The sequence below is a fragment of the Schistocerca piceifrons genome, chromosome 2 (assembly GCF_021461385.2).
Source record: "Schistocerca piceifrons isolate TAMUIC-IGC-003096 chromosome 2, iqSchPice1.1, whole genome shotgun sequence".
Taxonomy (NCBI): domain Eukaryota; kingdom Metazoa; phylum Arthropoda; class Insecta; order Orthoptera; family Acrididae; genus Schistocerca; species Schistocerca piceifrons.
This window is the reverse complement of record NC_060139.1, coordinates 291,753,778-291,779,585: the sequence shown is the minus strand read 5'-3', so window position 1 is coordinate 291,779,585 and position 25,808 is coordinate 291,753,778. Positions and strand designations below refer to the sequence as shown.

General features: G+C 43.3%; 1 long non-coding RNA gene across 1 annotated transcript in view; it reads right to left on the bottom strand.

Annotated features, from left to right (window-relative positions):
• LOC124777087 overlaps window positions 1–25,808 on the bottom strand; it is a 502,342-nt gene that overhangs the window by 356,355 nt on the left and 120,179 nt on the right. The window contains exon 2 of the long non-coding RNA XR_007015682.1: window positions 1,883–1,939. This is a non-coding gene — a long non-coding RNA (uncharacterized LOC124777087). The remainder of the gene's footprint in view (window positions 1–1,882; window positions 1,940–25,808) is intronic.

Sequence of the window (25,808 nt, the reverse complement as noted above, 5' to 3'; positions counted from 1 at the left end):
TTACGAGACCGGACCCGCTACTTCTCAGTCAAGTAGCTCCTCAGTTTGCCTCACAAGGGCTGAGTGCGCCCCGTTTGCCAACAGCGCTCGACAGACCGGATGCTCACCCATCCAAGTGCTAGCCCAGCCCGACAGCACTTAGCTTCGGTGATCCGACGGGAACCGGTGTTACCACTGCGGCAAGGCCGTTGGCCATATACAGTACAAAGCCAGATATAATAAATTATTACAGTAGATTGTACGAACTTCCAGCATGCTGGAGTAGCTTGGGTGAGCAACTTCTGTTAATCAGTAGAACGAGAAACCAGTCCAAAGTTGCAAATTTTACTTTTTATTCACTCGATGACTTATGGGTCTCGGCTCGAAACTAGTCATAGAGTGAACAGAAAGTAAAATTTGCAACTTTGCACTGGTTTTTCGTTCTATAATAGATTGTGACTAACATGGGTAATGCTGCTTATGAATGAGCACCGGCCATGCTTGATCGCACAGGAAAATTACACTCAACAGCATAGCAGTAGTGGCTCTGCAAACTTTACAACAGTCGCAGTAGTAGATATGCAAGACCGGGAAATTTCATGTTGTCCACATATTTATTTAGCGAGCAGCTATAAATGCAGAATATAATGAGGCAATTGTAATGTAGTAGTAATAAATAAAATAGCGAGGTATGTTGAGAAGGGCACACACTATGCCTAGAGTATTCCCTTCATGTAACTTATTGGTTGCGACGTCGTAAGTTAGAATTCTTTACACCTCGTTCCGAAGCCTCATTGAAATGTTTGAATCAAGACATTTCCGACCCTGGTCTGTAAATGTTTTTATTTATGCTTGCTGTTAGGACCGTTGGGTAACTGGGAACGACCTAAAGGCCGAAACTGGATAGATGCATGGAATAAACAGACACATTTACAGAACACAAAAGTTTATTTAGTTATATTCCACAATGGCCTGCTGCTAGCCCCTCATTATTTCTTACGTTGAAAGGATCTTCAATTTAAAACTAATCAAGTAACGGGATACGATCTTTATTTCACTGGGAATATATGCGACAAGGGTCTTAAGCACACACATAAAGTGTTTTCATCTGTATTTGAGAATATCTGTAAACATGTAATATTATGGCTCCAAAAACAATTCCCGAGAGGTCCCACCGTGCATGCAAATGATTTGTCACGGGGCTTCCCATTGTTTTGAGTGGGACGTCTGATTGTCAGTACTTCACTTGGAGTAACAACGAACTCACGTCCGTACTGCAATATCCCTATTGTTGTCGAGCTTACTGTGTTCACTGTGCTAAAAATATTCGACATGGCCGTCAGTTTCACAGAGAGAACCTGTTGGTCGCAAGGATGAGTGAACGACACGGAGCAGGACTAGGCAGCAGCTGCTGAAAGCGCGCATTTCAAGAGTCTCTGGAATGTCGTCCACGCACTTGCTGAGTCTGTACTGCGTCTGGATGCGACTCGTCTTACACCTATCTTGTTCAATATGAAGTGTGCACCGCATGCCTTTTGTATTTCCAGTGTTATCGAACACGATACATTTCTACAAGTCGAACATAAAAACTGTTATTACATTAACTATTACAAATCCAGACATGCTTTCCAATCAATGTTTCTTACATTCTTTGCAAATATTCTGTGCTTATGGAAAAAAATATAGCGGTTCTGAGCACTATGGGACTCAATTTCTGAGGTCATTAGTCCCCTAGTCTTAAAACTACTTAAACCTAACTAACCTAAGGACATCACACACATCCTTGCCCGAGGGAGGATTCGAACCTGCGACGGTAGCGGTCTCGCGGTTCCAGACTGCAGCGCCTAGAACCGCACGGCCACTTCGGCCGGCCAAAAAGACTTATCATTGTATCGGTTCCTACCTGCACAGGATACTGTTGGCGAGTGATAGGGTGATAGTTGCAGAAGTTGTATGTGACCTGAAACAAAAATCGAAATTAGAATTGGTGTAAACATTCAGAACACAAAATATTCCCTTATTGAATACAAACAAAATATCTACATGACAAGGAAAACGAATTTTAAGCCCGCAGGTATATATATTTCTAAGATCACAAGGTATTTTTGGCAGACACGAATTGGAGGTTACACAAGTAATTTAATTACACAGCGTGTCATCAGTAAATAGAGCACTTACAAAGAGTATTTAGGTCACTCGGCAAATGAATGTCTTGTGATACAAAGTCGATTTTAACAACAGTTCAGGAAAGCAGCCTACCATTTTGCTCGTATTGTCAGATTATTCCGTTACTGCTTAGCAGAGAATTTACTTATTCAAACATAAATGCTCACTCAACTGCTACTTAGCATTTGAAAAAAAAATCCATTTCAATAAAATCACTCTGGGCATTAGGCCGCGTCATTTTGGAACTAAAATCACTATCGAAACAGACGCTTCAACCATCTGTGCAGCGGTCGTCTCCAGGGCGACGGAACTGCTGGTTTCTGGGGACGGTGTTCGCGACACACAGTCGTGTCTCGGCTGGCACGTGAGAAACTAAGTGTCTTTGCTGAACGTAATTGGAGCACGGCTAGGCTGCGAGCGACCCCTGTCCGACTGAGCGCTAGTTCTCGCCAGCTGTGTAGTGTAGCGGCCACACGAGACCCTGTTCCAGCAGAATTAACAGCGGGCCAACAGCCGCCGTGTGGCTTCGACGTCCTGCTGTAGGAGCGTACAATCTGCCGATCTGCAAACGCCAGCCAGTCACTTTCTAGAGTAGCAGAGGCATCTGTTTTCGTTACAGCCTTCACTCCACAGGCACCTAGACTTTGAACTCCCCAATGACATTCAGGAAAGTGACGTATGTTCTGCCCCGTATTTCAGGTAACGTTCAACCGACTTTGATTAGAATTTTAAAATTTTGTGAACTGCCCAATATTTTTTCCAAGATTTTAAGGAGGTGATTTTATTGTGTCAACACGGTGACTGGCTCACCAATATTTTACGTAAGTGATCAGCCAGTGACATTTTCCTGTGTCCAAATTTTAGCATCTTTGTCGTTTTACTTGTGTTTTAGTCTCCTGTATAGCGTCTTTTGTTCTTGCCCGTTGTCTTAGCATGTATGATAACTTTTTAGTAATTTTATTCACACTTGTTTCTGTTAATGTGTGTAAGGTCGCTGATAACCTCTGCGTTGAGTGCCTATAAGCACCAAACACACACACACACACACACACACACACACACACACACACACACACACACACACAAGCACACACACTGACGTATGTTGTCACGCTACAACCGAAACAGGACGATATATAGGAAAGACCATCCCCAGAAACGAGCAGTTTACTCGCCTTGATGAGGACAGCTGCAAAGCTGTACATGGTGATGTGTCGGCGCATCTGTTCAGATTGCCACTTGTCTGCGTCTCTTATGGATTCGCAGATGTCGTCGTGTGTGAAATTTATTTGTCGGGTCCGCGATTGTACAGTGCAGTGTTGAAATACATGATCAAGTGTTTGTGGTCCCCTACAGCTACATTTTATTCACTGACCGAGGTGCATTAGACGATGGTGCATTGGGCAGGGGCGGCGTCCTATTAAAACGTGCATCATGCCTCGTCTGGGGTTTACGTAGCGCTTTCAACGGCACCCAAATGCCGGGAGAAAAGGAATAAACTCTGAGGCCTTTAACACTGGTTGCACACTCACGCTGCCACGCGTTCACCCATCATTGTTTCAGCTGGCGTCTCTTAAATCTTCCCCCTAATTTCCATTACTTTGAATTGTCTGCCCCTCTGCAGCTATTAGGTCGCAGCTCGCTGACGAATTGTTATGTCATCTGTTATATCAAGTAATTTGGTAAACATTTTGGGAGAACAGCGATCAGAAAAATATTTTAGATTACGTAAGTCACATTTATTGGTGACCAGTGTCTGTCCAAAGGCGGACCATCTTCAGACCGTACTCCAAAGGCGATGTGTGGAGACGGGTCCAAGAAGTCTCGGGATGCTGTTGACAACAGTTGCGTCAGGAATACGTCTTGTCGACTCAGAACCACATATCAGAGTACTGTGGTTCTTAGTAGACAATACGTGTTGCTGACGCAACTAATTAGATCTGTAGATGATCCTGAGTGATCCAGAGGCGTAATTTAATTAAAAATGTGCAATTGAGACTGGACGATAAATGAGAATTAACTTACATATCAATAGAGTTACAGTTTCTGACAAGACAAATATAGCGGATATAGGGTAAATGAATGAGAAGCGACGTCGTTATAAAAAAGACCCGTTTGCAGGAAATCGATATTCGAGGAAAACTATGTGACCCTGCGCAAGTGTCACGATAGTGCGTTATAAGATAGATTGGGGAGCGAAGCGTGAGGACACACACTCACACACACAGTTAATATTTCCTCCACGCGAGTCGACGTGGCTAGTACCAGTACGAAGTACCCTCCCGTATGCACTGTACAGTGACTGACGCAGGATACATGACGGTGTGGAACTGGCCAGTGGCCAGTGCTGTGTATCATTTTGCCCAGCCGCTGAATGCGGCTGTCGGAGACAGCAGAAGGTTCCGTCGAAGCAGTGTGCTGGCAGGTGGAGAGAGGAGGCGGTCGTTGTTTATACCGCAGGGAGCGGCCGCCCAAGGCAGTCCGGTCTTCCGTAATTGTGCCGCGGCCAGCGTGGGCGGCTCCCGCCGGTTACGCAGCTGGGCGGCGCTTTCAGCGTGTCTGGACACATCTGCGCCTCACGGAAGGCTTCCCTAACAGCGGCTGAAAAGCGCGTCGCATTCCGCGTGCGTCGGCGGGCGGGAAGTCTACCGAGCTTGACGCTGTCGAAGTGCACGTCGCCCTGATCCCCACGCCTGGACAGCTGCTCGCTGCCAGTTTACCTTTTGTTTTGATTTGTTGTCCTTTGGTCTACAGGCGATACAGCCAGCAGTTTATCTTATAGGCGGTGCATCTGACGGTGAGAGATTTGAGTGAAGTCATACATAGACTTTCAGAAGAGTATCATCCGAAGACGGCAAGGGCTGATATTTACGATAACTATGGTTCAAATGGCTCTGAGCACCATGGGACTCAACTGCTGAGGTCATTAGTCCCCTAGAACTTAGAACTAGTTAAACCTAACTAACCTAAGGACATCACAAACATCCATGCCCGAGGCAGGATTCGAACCTGCGACCGTAGCGGTCTTGCGGTTCCAGACTGCAGCGCCTTTAACCGCACGGCCACTTCGGCCGGCCACGATAACTATTGCAGTAGGTCTAGAAATTAGTGTATTTCTGTGGTAAATAAAATTACGTACGGTACCATTAATGAGGAAAATTATCTTTCTGAAATGGTACATGACAACGATCTGTACGAGAAGAATATGGGAAACAGATTAAAAATTGGCCCTCAGTAGTTCCCACTGGAAAGACATCCACGTGAAAATGGCTACGCATCGAAAACTGAGCAGCAGTGGTGAATGCAGATTAAAAGGATCTTTTAATCCAACCAATGATAGCCAGTGGCACAGATTGTTATCATTTGTTTTCGCTGTGCACTATTGATGAGAATTAATTGCCGGCCGCTGTAGGCGAGCGGTTCGAGGCGCTTCAGTCCGGATCCGCGCTGCTGCTACGGTCGCAGGTTCGAATGCTGCCTCGGGCAGGGAGGTGTGTCATGTCCATAGGTTAGTTAGTTTCAAGCAGTTCTAGTTCTAGGGGACTGATGACCTCAGATGTTAAGTTTAATAGTGCTTAGAGCCATCTGAACATTTTTTTTTTTTTTTTTTTTTTTGAGAATTAATCAGAAAGGACAGTACGTCGTCAGCGAGATTTAGAAGTAACCCCTTCTAACGCAGATAATGTTTTGCGAACTAACGCAACTCTGGGTCATGAAAAATGACTGCGTAGTAAGACTGTGGCTTCGTACACCAGCTAAGGGCCAGCCCACTGGTTAGGCCTCGCGCGGCGGCAGTTAACAGCCCTTGCCATCCCCACGCGTCCTGCGCGATTTCCCCGCTGCACAGCGACTTGCTGGGACATTCTCCTCACGCACAGGATGTAAGCCGAGATGTAGAACTGGTACAGCAAGCTGCGGGCGCAGCGAAATGTCAGCAGCCGCACGCCGCGAGATTGAGCAGCGCCGTCACGTAGCTTCCACAAGCGTAACCTCCTGCCATGAATTTGTAGTGTGCGCGCCTTCAGCGAATCTCGAGGGGGATGAGAGGGCCGGCGAGCTGACGGTATGTAGCAAATGCAGAAGACAGTTTTTTGATTCACAGTAGCTGAGAATGTCCTTCCCACAATCACACCGCATTTACTGCGATTACTCGAAGTTACACTGCCGCGAGCGGTAATTTCATGCGGCAGACGATCCAGCAGATACGTTCACGAGAAACTATCCTGTAGCCAAAAAAAATCTCGCTGCCCAGAGTCAGGCCGGCCGCTGTTGTCGAGCGGTTCGAGGCGTTTCAGCCCGGAACCACGTGATTGCTACGGTCGCAGGTTCGAATCCTGCCTCGGGCATGGAAGTGTGTGATGTCCTTAGGTTAGTTAGGTTTAAGTAGTTCTAAGTCTATGGGACTGATGACCTCAGATGTTAAGTTCCATAGTGCTTAGAGCCATTTGCACCATTTTTTTGTCCACAGTCAACGGTTTACACTATGTTAAAATGTGATACTTCTACATAAAACGCTGACACAAGAATCTATGTTTGGAGAGCATTTTCTTTAAGTTTGTTAAATACAAATATTTCTGGACACATTAAGAACCCAAGAATGTGCTTTACTACAAGCTTGGCGTGCAACATAACATTCCCTATGTTCACGTAGGACGTAGATGAAGATAAAATGGGAGACATGATACTGTTTGAAGAGTTTGAAAGAGCACCGAAAGACCTAAGTCGAAACACGGCCCCGGGAGTAGACATTCCATTAGAACTACTGCCTCCGGAGAGCCAGCCATGACAAAACTCTACTATCTGGTGAGCAAGATGTATGATACAAGCGAAATACCCTCAAACTTCAAGAAGAATATAATATTTCCAATCCCAAAGAAAGCAGATGTTGGCAGGTGTGAAAATTACCAAATTATCAGTTTAATACGTCACGGCCGCAAAATACTAACACGAATTCTTTACAGACGAATGGAAAAGCTGGTGGAAGCCGACCTCGGGCAAGATAAGTTTGGATTCCGTAGAAATGTTGGAACACGTGAGGCAATACTGACCCTACGACTTATCTTAGAAGATAAATTAAAGAAAGGCAAACCTACGTTTCTAGCATTTGTAGACTTAAAGAAAGCTTTTGACAATGTTGACTGGAATACTCTCTTTCAAATTCTGAAGCTGTCAAGGGTAAAATACAGGGGCGAAAGGCTATTTACAATTTGTACATAAACCAGATTGCAGTTACGAAAGTCAAAGGGCATGAAGCAGTGACTGAAAAGGCAGTGAGACGGGTCTGTAGCCTGTCCCCGGTGTTCTTCATCTGTATACTGCGCAGGCAGTAAGAGAAACAAAAGAGAAATTTGGAGTAGGAATTAAAATCCATGGGAAGAAATAAAAACCTTGAGGGTTGCGGACGACATTGTGATTCCGTCAGAGACAGCAAAGGACCTGGAACGGAACGGAATGGACAGTGTCTTGAAAGGAGGATATAAGATGAACATCAACAAAATCAAAACGAGGATAATGGAATGTAGTCGAATTAAATCAGGTGATGCTGAGGGAATTAGGTTAGGAAAGAGACACTTAAATTAGTAAAAAAAAATGGTTCAAATGGCTCTGAGCACTATGGGACTTAACATCTGAGGTCATCAGTCCCCTAGAACTTAGAACTACTTAAACCTAACTAACCTAAGGACAACACACACATCCATGCCCGAGGCAGGATTGGAACCTGCGACCGTAGCGGTCGCGCGGTTGCAGACTGAAGCGCCTAGAACCGCTCGGCCATTGCGGCCGGCTAAATTAGTAAATGAGTTTTGTTATTTGGGGAACAAAATAACTGATGATGGTCGAAGTAGAGAGGATATGAAATATAGACTAGCTATGGCAAAAGTATTTGTATGGAGTGTAGCCCTGTGTGGACGTGAAACATGGACGATAAATAGTCTAGACAAGAAGGGAATAGAAGCTTTCAAAATGTGGTGCTACGGAAGAATGCTGAAGATTAGATAGGTAGATCATGTAACTAATGAGGAGGTACTGAATAGAATTGGGGAGAAGTGGAATTTGTGGCACAACTTGATAGAAGAAGGGATTGGTTGGTAGGATACGTTCTGAAGCATCAAGGGATCACCAATTTAGTATTGGAGGGCAACGTGGAGGGTAAAAATCATAGAGGGGGACCAAGCGATGAATACACTAAGCAGATTCAGAAGTATGTAGGGTGCAGTAGGTAGTTGCAGATGAAGAAGCTTGCACAGGATAGAGTACCATCGAGAGCTGGATCAAACCAGTCTCTGGACTGAAGACCACAACAACAACATATTCACTCCTAAAACGTAACATTTTGTATGGATCCTCATACCGATGAATCTCGCAGGGACCCATAATGAATATTTGACTGTGTATAGGAACGTATGCTGTTGTGACAGATTAAAACTGTGTGCCGGACCGAGATTCGTGACCGGAACTTGCAATGCGCTGCCTCTTTCCAGTTGAGCTGTACAGACGAGACTGAAACAATTATATTCCTGGCAGAATGATTAAAATTATGTTTCATAGATGACTGGGGCTTTGTATCTCATGCAGCGCATTTAGACTGAATTATCTTCGCATGCACGGGCAATATTGTACGTTATAAGGAAGTATTCGGTATAGCTAATCAGGAAACATGCGAAACACTTTGGCTGAAAAACATGCCAGCTTTTATCCATCATTAGTCAGTTTAATGCAGATTCATAAATAGGCCATGTTGGAAACATACCGTTGAAGAAGAGGACTGATTTAGGCGTGCGACTTGGGTACAGTATGTCTCAAATAGTTTTTAAGTTTTCTCCGCAATCCTTGTCCATTTGAAGCTTGTGCTCCTCCGCTAACGAACTCGATCTCGACGAGGCATTAGATATTAACCTTCCTTCGGGGCCTGCGTCGACCACTCGTAAAGAAAATTTAATAAGATTTCGAGGAACAATGCCAGAAAGAAACATATTATAGACTCTGATAAGCCAAAACGTTCTGACCACTGATTACGCAGAGTCTGTGAATGGGTATCTCGAAAACGGCGAAGCTGGTCGAATTTTCACGTGCTACTGTCGTGAGCATCTAGGGAAAGAGGTGGAAGGCCTCTGAAAGTACCACTAGGCACTGATTGGTTGGACGTTCTTCACAGAACGTGGGGTTCGGAGGCTTGTCTGCTCTGTAAAGTAGGATAGATGGTGATCTGTGGCATCTCTGCCGAAAGAGCACAGTGCTGGTGTGCGCACAAGCTTTTCAGGGCACACCGTTCATCGTACGTTGTTGAACAAGGAGCTCCGCAGCAGAGCACCCCTACGTGTTCACATGTTGGTACAATTACATCGTCAGTTACGATTGCAGTGGGCACGGGATCACCGGGATTCGACCGTCGATCAATGGAAACGCGTCGGATCTTCGGGTGAAGCACGTGTGTGTTACACTAGGTCGATAGTCGGCTCCATAAACTCCGTCATCGAGGTGAACACCGGTTTGAAACATGCACGCCGCAGGCACAGACTGGTGGGATCCGTATTATGCTAAGGGAGAGATTCCCTGCGCCGGCCGAAGCGGCCGAGCGGTTCTAGGCGCTTCAGTCTGGAACCGTGCGACCGCTACGGTCGCAGGTTCGAATCCTGCCTCAGGCATGAATGTGTGTGATGTCCTTAGGTTAGTTAGGTTTAAGTAGTTCTAAGTTCTAGGGGACTGATGACCTCAGATGTTAAGTCCCATTGTACTCAGAGCAATTTAAACCTACTAACAAACTTTCTGATCCCTGGTACGCAGAATAAATTATGTATTTCGTTCCAAAGACGGACAAACAAGCTATTAAGTAGGTGGTCATAATGTTTTGACTCATGAATGTACAACAATTTTGACGTGCTTTTACAAGAATTATTCTGAAGAACATGACGATCACTTTTGTTACCTTTAAACAAGTAAATAATCTAATAAAATTATACGAGACATTTGTCATGTGGTGTTACAGATACACAGCCATTTCAAGTGGATTTTTCTTCCCTCAGAGTTTTCCTTTTTTTATTTTTATTTTTTCACTTTTCATTCCTCCTCCTCTTTGGGACAGAGGTGGGCCTCTTTTGGGCGTCCTGAGCTATTAGTTACAGGGTAAGAGTGGTTTATTCTATGATGCATCTTCATTATTTCTAAATGTTATGCCAGGGATTTGGAGGGGGGCGGGGGGAGCGTGTTATCAGGGACAGTTCTGGTAAACTATGGAGAATAAAAGGGGGAGGAGGTGTATGTGGGCAGGCAGAGTTCCTAACATGGGTATTCGCCGAGTAATGTAGTCTTTGACCACAAGGCCCGACAGGACGGTTGCAGGGCAGCAGGCAGTGTGCGTGTGTTGTAATGACACGACACCCATTGCGAAAGGGACCGTCGCGTGCCTCTTGAGACGGCAGTCCGCGAGGTCGCCACGTGGGTGGTCCAAATGAACGCATCCAGGCCGTACACCCGGCCAGTGGGAGGGCTGGAGGGAGGCATCCTGTCATTAGCCCGACGCTCTAGACTCCCCACTGTCTAGACGGCGACTTGCGTGTTGGATTGTACACGGCACTGGGCCTCGCAACGGGACGAGATGCTCGTCAGGATGGACAACACAGGGAAGGACAGACGGTAATGGTGAGGTAGCGACTGCTAGTAGAGACGCTGTACTCTCGTGTCGAGGAGGGACGGCTATAAGCGATGATCATTTACGTTCCGCGTCGTTTCCTCAGATTACTTGCGTGATGGTTCCCTTAAATAAACCGCGACCGATTGCTGTCGAGATCTTTCCCCAAATCCGCGTATTCAACGAAGTAAAAATGACGGTTTGTATATGTCTGTACGCGCCACATCTCTCAGAACTTGTTTAATTTATCCTTGTGCGAGATGTTTCACCTCTACTTCAAAACAAAAGACATAGGTGGCATAGGTTTGTAGTTCCTTTGTGGCTTGTTTATCAGCCTCCTAGCCTTGCGGTACGAAATGTGCTCTAAAATTATCTGTAACTGCATACAGAAAACATTGGGTTTTTTATCAAACAAAACAAAGAGTTTGCTTTAAAAATGAATACAGCCTAGCAGACGACTCGCAAGTGGAAAACGATCTTATAGAACAAAAGAGTTCTGGGATTTATACTCTTCGAAGAAGTTATTGGCGCAGCATCAACAAAATCTGTATCGGCAGCCCTTCAAAAACGCGGCATCCTATGTTAGAATCTGAACAATATATACATGCGAATAGTGAAAATTAGAAAATTAAGTGACACACATAGCTGCCATTTCTCAGTTTATTGTGGAACTACCAACAACTAACGTGAATACAATACATCACGTACCGTGTTTTAAATTCGGTAACTCTGTTGCTCGCCGATTGTCCCTATCTGTTGTTACACCCCAAGTCTCATATAAAGAACAGGAGGACTTCCATGACAGTTGAAAACAACGACTTGATAGAAAGCTGGAAATAAACTGAGGGCAATGCTTCCATTAGACTTCATCAGGAGAAAGAGAAGTTTAGAACAAAGAGGAGTTAGGCATAGTGATTCCGTATCGTCACAACCATTGTCAACGGACATGTAAGAAGAGTACAGATCCCCCCCCCCCCCCAAAAAAAATGGTTCAAATGGCTCTGTGCGCTATGGGACTTAACATCTGAGGTCATCAGTCCCCTAGACTTAGAACTACTTAAACCTAACAAACCTAAGGACATCACACACATCCATGCCCGAGGCAGGATTCGAATCTGCGACCGTGGTAGCAGCGCGTTCCGGACTGAAGCCCCTAGAACCGCTCGGCCACAACGGCCGGCACAGATCCCAAAACTGTGAAACTAAGAACAAGTTCATGTTGATGGAGCGTACTATAAGCCACCTTCGTCTTGCAGATGACACAGTACAGTCCGCCTCTAGTACTGCCGCACTTCAACAACGCATGGAACGATTTGATAGAGTAAATTCTAGGGCTGGTCTGACTATCGATTATAATAAGACCAAACTATTGTAGAATGCTGATTCAGGTCATCCAACAAATCGAAAACAACACATTACAAAGTAACAGTGAAGTTATACAACCAGTTGAAGATTTTTATTTAGGACAATCTACTTACATACTTCACAAGTAACCACAAGTTGCAAGGAAAACGCTGGAGCGACGGAAAAACGACCGTCTATATGCCACCATACGAGCACTACTTTCTCTTACTTTGTCCTCGCGGCCCTTATGTGAAATGTACGGTGGCGGCAATAGAATCGTTCTGCAGTCAGCCCCAGATGCTGTTTATGTAAACCTTCACTACATTGTTTCGCAGAAAGTACGCCGTCTTGCCTCCAGGGTTTCCCCTTTGAGTTCATGAAGCATCTCCGTAATACTACCGTATTGATCGAGCCTAGCGGCCCAATTGCTTACTGATCTTGTTTTAACTGCAGCCTGGTGGTGGTGCCAAACACTCGGGCAGTACTCAAGAATGGACCGCACTAGTGTTCTATATGCAGTCTGGTTTATAGATGAGCTACACATCCGTAAAATTCTTCCCACAAAACTGAAGTCGACCGTTCGTCTTTCTTACTACCTTCCTTACTTGCTCATTTCACTTCACAGAGCTTTGCAAAGTTATGCCTAGATGTTTAATCGACACAACTGTGTCAGGAAGCACACCACGAATATTGTATTCGAATTATTACGGTATATTGATAATTTTTACTTTTGGACCGTCTAACTACATGGATCAACTAAAACTGAATGAAATACAATTTTAGTGCCATACGCGATTCGCCTTTATTATCTGCAAGGCATCTTCAGTGGCCTGAAATATGCACATATTTTTACTATTTACATTTTGGGGCAGTGCACCTATACGTTATAAACAGTTCTGGTTTTTTCTATGACGTATTTTAAATTCTACTCACAGGTTTCGTGAACGATTTTCTACATGTCATGTTTCTGTTCCATTTTTGGTGCTATTCCTCTTCTTATAATTGCCACTTGGGGTTTTTGTTTTCCACATTTCACAGCAACAGGAACTGAACACTTGTTTCGATGCAATGTTTTGGTTTGTGTTGCCGACTGTTGGATGTTATTGCCTAAGATCGGATGTTATTTCCAACTTTCCAGCGTAACTTTTGAGATATCTATGATCTGTTTGTGTGTGCACGTGCGTTTGTGTGTGTGTGTGTGTGTGTGTGTGTGTGTGTGTGAGAGAGAGAGAGAGAGAGAGAGAGAGAGAGAGAGAGAGAGACGTGGGAGGGGAGAGTTAATGCAGATTTGGAGTGAGAGAAAGAGGGAGATATAGCACATTTTATTTTTTTGAATGGAGACATTATTTTTAAGTTTTTTGGTACAAAGGGGAAAAATTGATCTGCATTGCTTGTCTCTAATACGAGTATTTGGCTTTTGCACTTTTGTTTTTCAGACGACAAATTGAAACATATAAATTTAAACAAATTGAAAAATAATTAAGAATAATAAATCCTGTTTCACTAAAGATTTTTACATGACACCAAAAATTAGAAAAAACAAAATTTTATACACTAGTTTTCGTGGTGGTTGACGAATGGTGTTTGATATTCGTACTCTTTTTGTTGCCACACACGGGAAAGTACACGGAGCACTTATGAGCACAACAGAACCCGTTTTATGGATCAGAGGCTCTTCACTTCCACTTATCACTCTGACACAAACACTCCGGGACCCCTGATCTAGAGGCAGTCACGTTATCTGGCAGACCATGAGCTGCCGACAGCCTCCCTCCACTCACTAAACGACGACATTTTCGAGTACACTGCAGCGTCATCAACAAACAGTCGCAGACTGCTGCACACCCTGTTCGTCAGATGGTTTGTGGTTATGAAGACCTCGGCCGTAAACAACGTTAAGGGACAAGCTGCTTGTTCTGAGAAACAGCGGAGTTACGTTTTAATAACATCTCATAAATAATATATTTCAATTACATGCAGTGTGATTTTTTCCTATTCAAATAGGTCATTGTTTTCAAATATTCTTTGAGAAACGACATATTTTTAAGAAGAAAATTTTCGACAGAATTTACGATTTTGAAAATATGTCCACGGATACTTAACTTTGCTTACTTGTAAACGGAGTGCACTTAACGTGAGCTACGACTGTTTACTGACTGGGCGAGTTAACAAAACATTGCTGTGAAACCTCTGAAAAGCACAAATTTAAAAAGTCCGAATTGCTTCACTTTATGGTACAAAGATTTCCATTACGAACTTTTGCATTAATAAAGTATATCAATCTCAAAAATTAATTTTTTACTCGGCACAATATAAAATTACTTCAGCGCGTGAAAGCAATATTAAGGATGGCCCTTAACGTTTCTGCCATCACTCTGTGACGCAGATTCACTTAAACTACGGGAAGGGACACAACATTGTTTACTTGCTTAAATAAATATTCGCATTTATATGATTACCAACAACTTTTGAAGAGTAGGAACATGTTCGTAATCTTTATGTGACTCGTAGTTCTCCACGTCGTCCTCGGATTTGCACAAATCGTTCGTGAAAAGCAGTTTCCTGGCAGGAACACGGCGGGCGTTACTACAACTGGCAGCCATATTTCTGGTCCTTGGCACTGTTTAGATGCACTCTCCGTGCCAAAGTTGCCACTAGCGAGAATCCGAAAACATAGATACAGTTGTCGTTTCCCGGTTTATCATGGAACTATCAACAAAAACATGAATGAAGCATATCGCGTAGCATGTTTTAAACGCAGTAACTGTTTTTCTCATCGATTCTCCCTTGCCATATTTGGAAGAAGAGCGGTCCTATCGCAGGTGAAGAGAACGACTGGATGGACTGGGGGGGAGTCAAGCAGGGATTTAAAATGGGGTTTTCTGAACTAAGCTTGGTGTGTGTGTTACAGAGTGTGTTACCGGTTCTGACTTTCGGCACAGAGACGATCTTGTAATGCGAAGTGCATTCTGTAACTGAACGTACCTCAGCGAGAAATGAAGAGATGTATTTTTAGAAAGTACTAAAAAAGACAGGAAAAAATGGATCAGTGAACAGACTGGAGTGGAAGGCATGTTTACGACTGCAAGGAAAATTAAATAGAAGTGGCTAGCACATGACGCAAGGACGCTGGATTGTTGATGGAGTATCGAAGTCCTTTACTATTGTCGAAGAGATATGAAAAGACCGATACCACGACCAATGGAAGATGCGTAGATACATTGGTAAACATGCACGAGCGACAGGGACATGTGTAGCTGAAGTCCGCAGTGACTGGTGTTGAGCGTGTTCCAACGCTCGCGCATGCAATGTACACAATAGAGATTTCGTGTTTGTAGTCTCGTGTCAACGTCTTAAGTCGCCTACGGCATGTCTTCTGTGGCGTATTTTCTATTTAGCGTTACTTGCTGTAAGATTTGAAGACACGTGTGTTAAAAGAAACAACTAGAGGCTAAATGTGTATGCTTTGCACGGTACGTAATAGTAGATCTGCACACATCACATACCACTTCGCCCGACTTCAACGGCGTTCGCAACTAGGATGGTTGATTGGGGTGCTGCAGGCACGCGCGCCAGCGTCTGTGGACGTTCTGTACGAAAGCACGCGTCGCAGATACACTTCTACAGCTCGTTCGCCACGTGGAGCAGACAGGCCAGAGCTCATTGTGTCCGTTGCGTGCGTACCGTGAACGGGGAGGTTTGAAAGTGATTCGACGCTCAAATTTATTTTAAATTCAAACGCTACGTTTCCGGACATGAATCCCTTGTCAAAACTATCTGTTAAGTGCCTTCCACAAGTCCAAGAAGCTTCTAATATGAGTTATGAAACAAGCTGTATGTTATGAAATTAGATGTTTTTTTATTTTTTCATCCATTAGAAACGGTTATTATTAGTTTTGTGGCATGTACTACATTATTGAGGAAGTTCTCACTGTGGATCAATGGAACGAAAAAATATCTACTCTAATGTACATCACAAAAATCTTGTATGTTTTGACTTTAATTAAATTACAACCCACTGATGATGGCAAAAATTTACTGAAACGTATTCTGCCGAGAAAACTATTTATCAAAACAGGCGAAACACAGTCGTATCATTTGACATCGGCTTGTTTGTACAAATGGACTCTAATCCGATAGAAGGGCAAATTTCCACGAGGCACGACAACGAATGTACTCTGACTGGGTATAGGCGCTTTAAAGGACTGCCTTGATCAGTGATTTCGATGACGCGTGCAGCGCAAAATGTGCAGAAAAAGTGTAACGAGTCGGACTGGCCACTGTACCGGGAAACCATTCCTACTGTCCGCAGCGCCTGAAGACCCGGTGTGACTCAGCGGCGCGGCGGCCTTTTACGGCGGCGCTGGCGGCATTGCCGGTGGCCGTTTGCCGCTGTTCCGCGGAATCACTCGGCTCCACCCAGGCCGGAACTGGGCCGGCTTTTCACACACCACACACACACACACACACACACACACACACACACACACATACACACATACACACACGTCACCGCCTGGAATGCGCGCAGCATCAGTACGGACCACAGACGGCCACGATCCACGCGGTGGCGTGCCGTAGCTGTACTTCGCATCGCAGGTGTCGAGCACTGCTTCAAGCAACCCCCATAACGGGTCTTCCGCCTTCCGTAACAGCGTACAGGCGAGGGGTGGGGGAGGGGGTTACTAAAATATCGAAAGACCAAATACGAACACATTTCCATGCCTAATGCGGTACAGAAAAACCTGGCATTCCAAATAATTTCCACTCGCCCCGGAATGGATAAATATAGGCCCCGTTTGGCTTTCAGTGTAATCTTTCTGTAAAATAGTGACAATTTCAGTTAATGGTGATAGACGTGGACAGCTATCACGCATCCTTCTCTCTAAATTACAGGGTGATTATAATTAAAGTTAAACTTTCAAACCGCTGTAGAAGTAACACCACTGGTCAGAATGACGTCAAATTGCAACGGAATATTATCGGAGAAGGGGGAAAGCGTATGGCAGGAGAAAAAAATAGTGTGACCAACTTATGGCGCTGTATGTGCCAGAATACGTAAATGTAAACACCTGTCATGCGCACGACCCATCAAAGTTGGTATAAATAAGCCGGGTAAACGACTTTTCCTCCTTTCGCGTCTACGACGTTCGCCATGACTATCTCTATGCAAGATCGCGCTTTGCTTGTAAAGCTGTATTATTACCAGAATGATAACTGTGCACACGTCGCTCTGCAGAAGTTGCGGACACTGAAGGATTTGAAAAATGGCGTTGGTCCCATGACTGCCGAGGATCTGGAGAAAACGATTCGGAAATTCGAAAAGACGTGTTCTTTTGGTGTGCAACCTGGTAGAGAGAGGAAACGAATTGATTCGACGTCAGTGGAAGCGGTGGCCACAGCAATGCAGGAGAAGACAAGTGGTGGTGTGCAAACGTGTACAACACGGAGAATTGCCCGAACATTGGACATACGCGTGAGCACGGTGCGTAAAATCCTGCGAAACACCTTCTTTGCTATCCATTCTAAATTACCCACGTGCACGAGCTGCTTCCTGTAGACCTGCCAACAAGAGAGACCTTTGCTTTAGAATTTCTTGCTCGCATGGAAGTGGACAATGATTGGCCGAGGAAGATTTTGTGGACAGACGAAGCCCACTTACGTCTGACAGGATATCTCAATACACAGAGTTGTCGAATACGGCCAACGGAAAATCCACACGCAAATCAACCAGTACCACTTCACCTTGAAAACGTCACTGTGTGGTGAGGGTTTACGGCATCATTTATCATAGGGCCACATTTTTTTCGAAGGAACAGGTGCCTCCGTTCCTGTTACCTGTACCACCACTGGTAAGCGCTATGAGTGTCTTTAGCGCAACCATGTCATTCCAGGCCGAGCGGTTCTAGGCGCTTCAGTCCGGAACCGCGCTGCTGCTACGGTCGCAGGTTCGAATCCTGCCTCGGGCATGGATGTATGTGATGTCCTTAGGTTTAAGCAGTTCTAAGTCTAGGGGACTGATGACCTCAGATGTTAAGTCCCATAGTGCTCAAAGCCATGTCATTCCAGCACTCCAACAGCGTGGACGAGTGGATGGAATCATTTTTATGCAAGTTGGCGCGCCTCCGCACATTGAAAATCCAGTTAAACAGTAGCTGAAGCGCCATTTCGGAAATGCTAGAATTATTAGCCGCCATTTCCCTACAGTATGGCCGTACCGATCACCTGATATTAATCCGTGCGACTTCTGGCTGTGGGGCTATCTGAAAGATGAAAATTCCAGGCAGATTAAAACTGTGTGCCGGACCGAGACTCTTTGCCTTTGGCGGGCAAGTGCTCTACCAACTGAGCTACCCAAGCACGACTCACGACCCGTCCTCACAGCTTTACTTCTGCCAGTATCTCGTCTCCTATCTTCCAAACTTTACAGAAGCTCTCCTGCGAACCTGGTAGAGCACTTGCCCGCCCAAGGCAAAGGTCCCGAGTTCGAGTCACGGTCCGGCACACAGTTTTAATCTGCCAGGAAGTTTCATATCAGCGCGCACTCCGCTGCAGAGTGGAAATCTCATTCTGGAAATATCTGAAAGGTGTTGTGTTCAGTGTTCCGATTGCAAACTTAGCTGCATTGAAGGCACTCATTGCGCAACACATTCTGAACGTGACCCCGGAAACACTTCGATCTGTTGTGGAACATGCTGTTTCTCGATTTCAACTTGTTGCAGAAAACGGTGGACAGCATATTGAACACGTTTTACGCCAGTCACACGGGAATTAATAATCCTATTTGATTTTGATTGCTGCTTTTTATGCGGTTTTTGGTCTCAGGACAATTAAAAGCCGATGTGATTGATGCTTTTTATGCGGTTTTAGGCCTCAGGACAATCAAAAACCGGTTTTTCCCATCGAATGTGATATGACCTTGCCGTCGTGGATGGGCTTACGTAACTAACGGTATCAGACCTGTACACCCATGCACACTGAGTAGTACGGTTTGTTTACCGTTAAGCGTATACCTTAGACATTGTTGTATGATTCATTCGTCATTTGTTGTCGACCACTATTAAATTATGAGGCATACAGTGCCAACTATTGCTACATTTTGTAACTATTTATTTTTCTTCTGCCATACGTTTTCCCCCTTCTCCGATAATATTGCGTTGCAATTTGATGTCATTCTGAGCAGTGGTGTTATTTCTACAGCGGTTTGAAAGTTTAACTTTAATTATAATCACCCTGTAGACCACAAAGGTCATAGTGCTCTGAGCACTATGGGACTTAACAGCTAAGGTCATCAGTCCCCTAGAATTTACACTACTGGCCATTAAAATTGCTACACCAAGAAGAAATGCAGATGATAAACGGGTATTCGTTGGACAAATACATTATACTAGAACTGACATGTGATTCCATTTTCATGCAATTTGGGTGCATAGATCCTCAGAAATCAGTACCCAGAACAACCACCTCTGGCCGTAATAACGGCCTTGATACGCCTGGGCATTGAGTCAAACAGAGATTGGATGGCGTGTACAGGTACAGGTGCCCATGCAGCTTCAACACGATACCACAGTTCATCAAGAGTAGTGACTGGCGTATTGTGACGAGCCAGTTGCTCGGCCACCATTGACCAGACGTTTTCAGTTGGTGAGAGATCTGGAGAATGTGCTGGCCAGGACAGCAGTCGAACATTTTCTGTATCCAGAAAGGCCCGTACAGGACCTGCAACATGCGGTCGTGCATTATCATGTTGAAATGTAGGGTTTCGCAGGGATCGAATGAAGGGTAGAGCCACGGTCGTAACACATCTGAAATATAACATCTGTAAGTAGGCTGTTTATGTTTTCTCTATGTAAGTAGGCTGTTTATGTTTTCTTATTGGCAACGTTACGTAGCGCTCAATATGAAAATCACTGGCTGTGCTGTGTGCAGTCTGTGGCTGCTTTGCATTGTTGTAATTCTCGCCATTGTAGTGTTAGGCAGCTGGATGTTAACAGTGCGTAGCGTTGCGCAGTTGGAGGTGAGCCGCCAGCAGTGGTGGATGTGGACAGAGAGATGGCGGAGGTTTGTAATTTGTCATGAACTGCTATATTTATATATGATGATATCAAGGTAAATACATTGTTCGTTCTCTATTAATATCTTTCATTTGCTAACTATCCCTATCAGTAGTTAGTGCCTTCCATAGTTTGAATCTTTTATTTAGCTGGCAGTAGTGGCGCTCGCTGTATTGCAGTAGCTTGAGCAGCGAAGATTTTTGTGAGGTAAGTGATTTGTGAAAGGTATAGTTTAATGTTAGTCAGGGCCATTCTTTTGTAGGGAATTTTGAAAGTCAGATTGCGTTGCGCTAACAAAATATTGTGTGTCAGGCTAAGCACAGTCTTGGATAATTTGTTAAAAAGGGGACGTTTCATATGTCGACCCTTAGCCTAGGATACCTCACTGGAATCTTCTGATTTTTTCTTGTAGTTTGTGTATTTAGTGTAGCTTTTGTTTATTGCTAGCGCGTAATTGTAGAGAGAATCCCCTTTGTAGTTGTAGCCTTTCATTGTTGTACAGTAAACCAGTTGTGGCATGCATATAGATTTGCACCAAGTATTTCGCAGCTACGCTTGCAATTAACTAGATATTATTTTCAGTGCTATGTTAATGTGTTCTCCTATTTTTGCACTTCAAATTGTGCTTTTCTGTGTTATCGTGTGAAATATTGTGACAATTATGGCGTGTGAAAAACGTAACACTAGGCTCCAAAGTAAATTGAGAAATGATAGTGACGACGAGCGTAGCTTGCCAGCACCACTGGGTAATGAATTAACTAATGTTCAAAGTAGTAATTTGGTAATTGCGCATAGGGAAATGGAGCGGGCGGCAAACAATGGTGTAGACAGTGAAACAGGTAGTGAACTGGGAAGCGTTATCGATCGATTGGTCGGCAACAGCTCGCCTCAGGAATCGGGAATGACAGAACACAATATTGCAAATACTGCAGACTCAGGTTTTGGGTTCTCACCGTTTTCTCAAATGAGTCAAGACACATTTTCCGCTTGTCAAAATGTGAATGTTGCCGGTGCAAATTCACTGCCGAAAAGCACTGAGGAACATGTTTCAGACACCAGTGCATTGTTATTACAATTAATGCAACAAATGGGACAAAAGCTGAAAAGTTAGACACAATGGAACAAAATCAGAGACAAACACAGCAAAAGTTAGACACAGTGGAACAAAATCTTTAAAAGTTAGACACAATGGAACAACACCAGAGACAAACACAGCAACAGTTAGACGCAATGGGACAAAATCTTCAAAAGTTAGACACCACACTTGAACAAACACGTGAAGATTTAACTAGTGAGTTACATAACATTGAATCGAAATGTCAAAAAGTCTGTAATGACATAAAAACACAAATTTGTGAGCATTTTCAACCCATTTTTTCGCGGCATGAAAATGTATTACAGAATCACGAAGCAGCCATAAAAGAACTGCAAACCATTGTTCATGAAAATCACAACACCTTGCAAGCTAAAATTGACTCTGTTGCATCTACCGATTCGGTTACGCAACTTGCAAAAACTCAAGAAAACTTAAAGGACACAGTAGATACGATTTCAACACAAATGGACACTCTGAAACTTGGTTCAGAAAAACACTCTGAGGAAATGTGTTCACTATCGGAGAAAGTAGCCGAACTTTCGGATAAGGTCACTAACTTATCTACAAAGGTAGATGATGATCTGAATGACACAAGACCCGTAGCCTTCACTGACACAGAAGAGTATGAACAAATAAGAAAATTCAAACAAAATCAGAATCAGATTAATACACAACACCAAAGAGAAATCCGGGAAGTACAAGATCAGCTGACACAGGTAATACAAGAATTACGTATTTCAGAGGACACTCGGGCTCCAACACGGGAAGAGGGACTTAGAAACACGGAAAAGCAGCAAAATAATAACACAGGGCATTTCGGAAGTTATGAAAGAAATTGGCAATGTGCACCGAATTTTGAGATGGAACGGCCGACACGACCTAACAATGACCGATATGCGACTCGCCGACATGACGATTTTGACTATAAGCTGTTCATTACTACACGTAAATTCAAAACATTTAAGAATTCTGGCAACGACATTCATCCACAAGCATGGCTCCATCAATTCTCTCATTGTTTTCCTCCCAACTGGTCGTTAGAACACAGATTAGAATTTATGTGTGGCTACTTAGAGAATGAACCAGCTGTAAGAATGCGATCGGTCATTCACGATTGCCACAGTGAAGGAGAATTTTACCATGCCTTCCTCTCAGCATATTGGTCTCAAGCCACACAAGACCGAATAAAACATGGTATCATAATGATGAAACATTTCGAACAATCTGAATTCTCCAGTCTTGTGAAATATTTTGAAGACATGTTGCACAAGAATCAGTACCTGTCAAACCCATACAGCCCCTCAGAACTCATCCGCATTTGCTTAATCAAATTACCTGAACATTTACGGCATATTATTTTAGCAGGACGTTGCAAAGACGACATTGAAGCTTTTCAGGGACTGTTACAAGAACTGGAAATTGACACAGACAGTCGCGGGATGCGAAAACAGGAAAACAATCACTACAGGTCACTTCCGTCACAATTCCGTGACGACAGAAACAATAACTGGACACGACAGGTCTATTCTTACAACGCAAATCGTGGCCAAAATAGACACCACCCGTACGACAACCGTTGGCAGAGTAGTAATAAGTACAGGGAAAGATCACCTCTCCGTGGTAGTGACTATCACAGAGACAATCAGAGAAACAGACAATATGGGAACGAAAATAATTATTATTACGGGAGACAGAATAACTTTAGACGCAACGGTCCAGCGCGCAGTTACGATTCAGGGAGAAATTCTCCACCACTTAACCGACAAGAAAGAAACTACAGGAACTACCGACATGACGACAGACGATGTGATCGTAACGACAGACCTGAATTGCATCAGAACTGGCGAGCTTCAAACAGGGCAGGGCCTTCCCGTCAAAGTGAATTTGTAGAAGTTAGGTCTCCTAATCCCAATAACAACGCGCGCCAACAAAGAGACGGACAATGACTCGCGCCGCAGGCACCCACGTGCGCCGGCTGGCTCAGAGAAAAATAACATAGACGCTAACCTTGAGAAAAATTCCAGTATTCTTTACCGACGTATACCGCATGACAATTGCATTCAAGTTCAAACTCTGAGTACTATGAAGAGTAAAGGTTTACACCAGATTTCACATGTAAAACCATTTATTGAAAGATAATCTGCTTTTTAACTTAGTCTTTGTCATAAAATTTTTCGCTTCACATTACTAATATGCTTTGTCAGACTTAGAATCTGTTAACATACAACTATGTTTGAAGTTAAATATCCAATCAAGAACCAAGAGAACTTATTTAAACAGAAATGACGAATGCATTGTTATAGTGAACAGACGTTACGGTGTTGTATTTGTACATTCTTGCTTGTTAGTTGCACGATTACGTAACGACTATAAGGCTCACATACTTAGAACATTTACCAGTACTGCTAATGAGATTTTAATGCAACATTTTGGTTTACTTGAAAATACATTCTGGGTTTAAAGTACTTTCTGTGAGATACCAGACGACACAGTGGTTAGTTTATGTGACAACTACACGATTTTATCACGACGCTACTAATGAGTGAAAATTTACAATGTTGCTTTTGCAGTGTTTCTGTTTTATATCTGCACAGTTTTCTGTTTTATTCTGGAAAGTAAAACAGGTTTTAGTAGTAACTTTTGTAGTATAGCTACAATGAGACTGCCTTTTCCGTAGCACAACAATACGTTACAGTACAGTACTTTCTTCATCACGGCAATAAGCGTAATAACTAAGACATTTATACGCAAAGCATTTCACTTTTGTGTATTATGAGGTAAGTACATTGACTTCTGCAGAACTTAGCTTTCGGAGGACGATAACTACGACACTTCCACACAGATTATGTTGCAACAAGACGCACATTTAGCGCTACAGTACACGTATTTGAGTGATTAATTTTGTACTTAAAACATTTATTTTTAAAGATTTTTTGAATTACAAAGAAAGTTTTCCGTGATACATTTCATTCCATTGCTGTAATCTGTAACACCTGAGGGTATAATTACATTAATCCTCAGGGGGGTATACGCCTACTTTGTGTACCATGTGTGTGGCAACCACAAGGAACCCTAGCTAATATGGTATTTGCTTATACAACTTTACACATCGGTACCATATTTCTCTAACACAGAATTACACAGCTATCTGATCATTTAACTGAGAGATAAACATTTTTTTATTACATCAGTGACAGATGTTTACGCAATTACACAGTTGGATAACTTCACACTTATGAAATTGTATTTTGTCTGTACTGTGTGAACTGTTCATATTTTTTCGGACCCAATGTGATACTATGAGAGCTTTGAATGATGTATTTGGTATGGGATCATGATTTTTAAAGTACGTTTGAGGCAGATGACACTTTTGACATGAGCAGAGAATTTTTTTAGGTTTTGACATTATTGCAGAAAGCTATGACGTTTTTGAGATTTGACTGAGGTGTTATGATATTATTACGATGACGATGTGTATTATGCTGCTGAGGTATGTTTATGATTAATAGGCTGATGCTATATGAGTTATTTGATTATGCTACTCATCTGTTATGATGCAATATTGAAGAAGTGTCGACGAATAAGGTAAGGAGTAATGAAAGAAGTTAAGGACTCTTGACTTGTGAAAAAGGATGTTGGAAACCGAGAATCGTACTTTAAGAGTTATGAGATGTGTGTAAATGCGTGAATGTATCACAATGCCGACGAAATTTTTTTGGACACTGTTATATTCATAGGATTTTGTTTCTACACATTTGCAACGCAAATTCTTGACCTGTGAAATATTTTTATATGAGACTGTCACTGTAGCGGAAACTGCTGTCGTAAATATTTCCGTACGAAAGTTAAGTGACCACCTGCACATAATGCGTCGTGGGCACCCAGGTGTGTCAGACGCCTGGAGAACAAGCCATTAGTGTGAGTGCCTCGTCAGAAGCACAGGTAGAAAAAAAAAAAGGTAAGGCCATTGTCCGCACTACTGACATCTCCTTGTTGAAAGCATACTGTGGAGCTCGTAATTTATGATATTTACTGAAATGCCTAATGAAACGATGAGAAACATTTCACAGCTATTGCCTTGTTAGTTAAGAAAAATGCCATATGGCTTGCTTTATGTATTTATTTACACATTTTGTTTAATATCAAGTTTCTAGCTGCACTGCAGCATTGGTTAAAATAAAATTTAATATAGGTACTAATATAAATATTTTATGCCTACAGATCCAGTAAATAATTTTATGATCTATCCAAAACAAATGAGGGAGCACAAAAAGACATTTCCCTTCACAGGAATTGTATAAATAATTTTTTTACGATTTGGTAACTTATCTACTAGCGTAAGTTTTTGTGATGCATCACTCTAATGTTAAGATGTGACATAGGTATTAGACATGGCCATTTTAGTGTAATATTTTTTCTGCTTGCGCTATGTCATGTTTAGGTATAAGTTGCTGCTGTTTGCCAGGCATAGTGTTATTGAATTTGACTTTTGCTAATTTATGCTGCTAGCTTTGCCAATTTGCATTTTTTGCATTGCTGT